Source organism: Bidens hawaiensis, unplaced genomic scaffold, assembly GCF_021521415.1.
Source record: "Bidens hawaiensis isolate Kalapana, Puna unplaced genomic scaffold, B.hawaiensis_p1.1 tig00041703_1, whole genome shotgun sequence".
Lineage (NCBI taxonomy): Eukaryota > Viridiplantae > Streptophyta > Magnoliopsida > Asterales > Asteraceae > Bidens > Bidens hawaiensis.
The window spans coordinates 14,659-20,409 of record NW_027497383.1 but is presented as its reverse complement, the minus strand read 5'-3'; the positions used below and the strand labels follow the sequence as shown (position 1 = coordinate 20,409).

General features: G+C 32.4%; 1 pseudogene across 1 annotated transcript; it reads left to right on the top strand.

Annotated features, from left to right (window-relative positions):
- The first annotated feature begins 784 nt into the window (after window positions 1-784).
- LOC143593117 (beta-fructofuranosidase, insoluble isoenzyme CWINV3-like) lies at window positions 785-4,132 on the top strand (annotated as a pseudogene). The gene is made up of 7 exons (XR_013146045.1): window positions 785-1,040; window positions 1,195-1,203; window positions 1,293-2,078; window positions 2,273-2,431; window positions 2,549-2,787; window positions 2,942-3,035; window positions 3,360-4,132. The product of XR_013146045.1 is annotated as a beta-fructofuranosidase, insoluble isoenzyme CWINV3-like (transcript).
- The last annotated feature ends 1,619 nt before the right edge of the window (window positions 4,133-5,751 follow it).

The following is a 5,751-nucleotide window of genomic DNA, read 5'->3' as shown; positions in this document are numbered from 1 at the left end:
TTTCACTTCTCGCCGGAGATTCAAACTGATGGATGCAAACAGTTGCCGGAGATTATAAATGGATCTCCCCATAAACCGAATCGTAGTGGTGACGGTGCAGTTACCGCAATCAATCGAAGATGAACACTCTGAAACTTCATATCGATTAGATCTGAAACCATGGCGGTTGAAATTGATTTTGGTGAGGTTTCCGTCGATCGATTGTAAGAAATCAAGAATGTTTTTTATGTAGTAGATCTAAGGGGCCCACATCTACTCGTTTGCAGAATCAAACTTCGTCACCGGACTTGGGCAAAGTCCGCCGGATCTTCGTTCGAAACAATCCCCGTTGTGGATGCTCTGACTTAGTGGGATTTTGATGTCATCAGTGTTAGTCTGTTACATATACACGTGACTATCTTCTCCTTGTGAACTTGGTGTTTCTTATAGAGAAAACTAAGCTATTCCCGGTACTTATTGAAATCAACAAATTTAATGGTTCAGCTACAAAAAGAAAATATTAGTTTATATGATCGGTATGAATTGTTTTTCCCCTTCCAAACGGTTACTTATTAATTTCACAACGTTACATTAAACCAGGTTGGCTCCTTAACCTTTTAGGATTCATAACTTGCTCAAACTCTCGAACTAACATATAATCATACGTTGATTCCCACTAAATTATTCGACAACTGACAGTTTCCTGCTTCTTCCAGAATATGAAGTACAATCATTGTTGATGAAACATGTCCACTTTGGAGAAATTCCTCTTTTCTTTGGTAGGTATTCATGATAGATACGCGCACTCTCTCTCTCTCTCTCACACACAATATATACATGTATACACATAAATGCTGATGACACTAAACAACCAGCATAAAGTTTTGCCTTCTAATTCCCTGTGGTGATCATTGAAGAGTAAAAAAAGATGGCTGGAGCTGGTTGGGCTCTTTCCCTTTGCTTCCTTTTGGTTGTGAATGGTGTCACAGTTCATGCATCAGAAGAACTGCAGCCTTACAGAACTAGTTTTCATTTTCAACCTCTCAAAAACTGGATCAACGGTACACGTTTTCCTTCAATTCACACTCAGAACTCAATATGATTTTAGTTCAAACCTTTTAGTCATTTTTTATGAATTTGCATCATATGCATATGTACTAATTATTTCTCTATTCACATGTGATATGTACTTGCTGCTTATGAAATCAATCATAGATCCTAACGGTATGCCATACTAATTTCAGTTAACAAAATTATTTTTAACCATGCATGCATTTTCTTATAAATTTATCTATCTTTTATACATATTGAAGGTCCAATGTATTTTAATGGAGTATACCACCTGTTCTACCAATACAACCCATATGGTCCACTATGGGGAAAAATTTCATGGGGTCATTCCGTTTCATATGATCTAGTGAACTGGTTTCTTCTTGAACCAGCTCTCAGTCCAAAAGAATCGTATGACGTCAAAGGGTGCTTATCCGGGTCAACCACAATCCTTGATGGTTTAAAACCGATAATACTTTATACCGGTCAAGAGGTAAACGATAGTCAAGTTCAAAACCTAGCCCCCTGTCAATGACATTAACCCTGAACAGTTCCGTGATCCATCAACGGCTTGGATGGGCCCGGATGGAAAATGGAGAATTGTGATTGGAAGTGAGATCAACGGTCATGGAGCTGCGCTTTTGTATTACAGTACAAATGGTATTAGCTGGACTAGGTCCGATAAGCCTTTGCACTTTTCTAGTAATATAAGTATGTGGGAATGTCCTGATTTCTATCCAGTTAGTAATCTTAGCAAAGATGGTATTGATACATCTTTTCAAGGGAATAACACAATGCATGTGGTAAAAGCAAGCTTCAACTCGAATGATTATTATGTCATTGGGAGGTATGACCCGAAAGTTGATCAATTTCATGTTGTTACTAACGATTTTAGCGTTAGTAACACACAGTTACGATATGATTATGGGAAGTTTTATGCATCAAAGACATTCTATGACGATGCGAAGAAAAGAAGGGTGTTATGGGGATGGGTTTCTGAAGGTGACGGTGAATTAGATGCAATCAAGAAAGGGTGGTCTGGCCTTCAGGTACATTGTCGTTTTGATTTGGTTAAATGGTTAAATCTAAAAACATATACACAAGTAAACGACCTTTATAAAAAGAAAAAAAAAACATATATATATCTAGTAAAATCTGATTCATAGCAAGCTACCCCCCCCCCCCCCCAAAAAAAAAAAAAAAAAAAAACCAATGTTTATAACATTTGTTTAATATGTTTCAGTCATTTCCTAGAAGCATTTGGCTTAGTGCTACTCGGAAACAACTAGTACAGTGGCCAGTGGATGAAATTAAGAAGCTAAGAGCAAAACATGTGAATATGGAGAATAGAGAGCTCATGGGTGGGTCCCTACTCGAAGTACCAGACATCAGGGGTTCACAGGTGTGTGTGAAGATGACTTGTTTTAACATACGTCTATTTGTCTAACTACAACTTACACTGATTCTCAGCCTATAACATTATGTTATTTCACACCGCCTAATGCAACTTGTCTTTCAGGCAGATATAGAAGTGTTGTTCAGTCTATCGAATCTGAGTGATGCAGAGATGATAAATTCAGACATAGTTGATCCACAACTTCTTTGTGAACAAAAGAATGCTTCTCAAATTGGGAGTTTTGGTCCATTTGGACTTCTGGTTTTGGTTTCGAATAACTTGGACGAACAAACTGCGGTTTTCTTTCGAATATTTAAAGGTCCTAACATGTTTCACGTTCTCATGTGCAGTGATCAGACCAGGTTAGCATTTAGATTATATATGATCGATATCAATCTCTAACAAGCATAAACGTATAAGTTAACGTTATTACAAGTTAGGTTCATGATACCATTATACATATTTTGACCTGTCAATATCTATATCTATAACAACTTACATATGCTATAAATTCAGGTCTTCAATTGCACAAACAATGGGAGACAATGACATTTATGGAGCTTTACTTGATTTGGACCCTCTTCATGAGAAGATATCACTAAGAAGCTTGGTACATTAATTAGTGTTATATCCTCCATAATCTCTCTCCGAATACTTGTTACTAGTCACATAATTTATCTAAATGCTTAAAATACCTAAGATTAGGATGTTAAATGCATTATCATACACACCTACCTACTTACAGATGTATCTAGCTATCCACACGAACGCATGCACATATTCATGTGTATGTTTATAGCAAGCAAAGCATCCTTGACTTATAACACAACACATCACAACACTACACAATGGATTGCTAAATTAGGCCTTCAAGTTGTTTTGTTAAGAGTGATCACGTGTTCTTAATTAATATTTTCTTCTTATGATTTTGTAGATAGATCATTCGATTGTAGAAAGCTTTGGTGGACATGGACTTGCTTGTATCACAGCAAGAGTATACCCAAAGCTAGCAATTCATGAGCACGCCAAGCTTTATGTTTTCAACAATGGCACAAAGAGTGTGACTCTATCGAGTCTAAATGCTTGGAACATGAACAAGGCTCAAATAGTTCCTATGAACTAATAAACATTGTGTTAAGTATTTAGAACAATGTTTTGACACATGCTTCATGTATCTTTTTAATAAAATACAGTTCTAGTTCATACTTATCTCTTGTCGACCAATCTGATATGGAAAATCCCCAAATGCATTTTGTTAACAAGTTAATTGCAAATATGGTCAATGTGGTGGAACCCCAAACGCAGGTTACAACCTTGTGGTGACATTTTTACAGATATGGGCCTTGTGCCCCTGTGGTGAGCATATTTTTTCAATTGGGACCCCGCCGTGAACCCAAAGTTTGGTTTTCTGCAAAAAGACCGTTCTACCCTTGCAATTTGCAACCTTATGTTTTAAATAAATACAGTTTGGACCTTCTGTTTGTTAACATATATTCCCTCCAACAGTTTTAAACAATCGAATGTTGAATTTTTTGGGTTGACTATCTTTGACTCGTTGACCTTTAATGTAAGCTGCTTATTATAATCTAGTAAACATAAGTAATCATAATCTTGACTATCTAAACTGATTAATTGTATAAAATTAACCAAATTGACATGAAATAAAAAATTTACATAGTTTGACTTTACACAACCTTAATTTATTGAAACACAAGGTGCACACATACATGCATATACATTCAAATCCATATAATACATACATACATAATATAAATATATATATATATATATATATATATATATATATATATATATATATATATATATATATATATATGCACAAATAAGCCAATTCCTCATATATATATATGCATATATGTATATATCTACGAATACATAGATATATGTATATATACATACATAGATATATACATATATGCATACACAGATGCATACAGTTATACATACATACATACATATATATGATCAGGAAAATGAGAGAATTTTTTTTCAATTGAGAACTATGAGAACCATTTTTGACCACAAAAAACCAAAAAATAAAAAAATCATAAAATAAAAAAACAAAAAATCAAAAAAGTAAAAAAACCAAAATTCTTATTTTATCATCCCGGTTTCATAAAAAAAAACTCGTTTTAACTAAATTATATACACATATGTATAATATATACATATATGTACATTTACATGTTTTTTTGTACACATGTGTATAATTTAAGATAAATGATATTGTACATATGTGTATATTACGTAACTAAAGATTATATAAAATTATACATATGTGTATAATACGACGTTTTTTTTATTTTTTTTAAAATTTTTTTATTTTGTTTAATGAAACCGGAATGAAATATAAGAATTTTGGTTTTTTTTACCTTTTTAAAATTTTTATTATTTTTTGTTTTATGATTTTTTTAAATTCTTTTTTAAAGTTGTTTTTAGTGGTCCAAAATGATTCTCAAAGTAAATTAAGAAATTTGAGAAACATTTTGGACAACTAAAAACATATTTAAAAAAATCATAAAACAAAAAATAATAAAAATTTTAAAAAAGTAAGAAAACCAAAATTATTATATTTCATTCATGTTTCATTAAAAAAATTAAAAAAATTAAAAAAACGTCGTATTATACACATATGTATAATTTTATATAATATTTAGTTACGTAATATACACATATGTACAATATCATTTATCTTAAATTATACGCATGTATAAAAAAACATGTAAATGTACATATATAATATGTATATATTATACACATGTGTACATAGTTTAGCTAAACCGAGTTTTTTTTATGAAACCGGGATGATAAAATAAGAATTTTGGTTTTTTTACTTTTTTGATTTTTGTGTTTTTTTATTTTATGATTTTTTTTTTATTTTTGGGTATTTTGTGGTCCAAAATGGTTCTCATAGTTCTCAATTTCAAAAAAGTTCTCTCATGATCCTGATCCTATATATATATATATATAGATGCATACATTAATAAAAAGACTATTATGCCCCTGCATAAATAAACACACACATTGTAAACACTTGAAATCTTAACTAATTAAGGGCTTTTTGGCAATTACTGAATCACTAAGTGCTCAATCAGTAAGAGGTCTAACCGGTTAAGAGGCTCTTACCCGATAAGTGCTATTGCTGTTTGGTTGGACCTCTGAACCGTATGCTTTTTCTCACTTCTAAGTTCTATTCAATTAAGACATTTCATCAAACACCTTGTGCGTAAACTCAACTTTATGGTCATTTATATTAATTTCAATCATGTTGCAATTAATTGCCAGATTCACATCCATTAGCACTT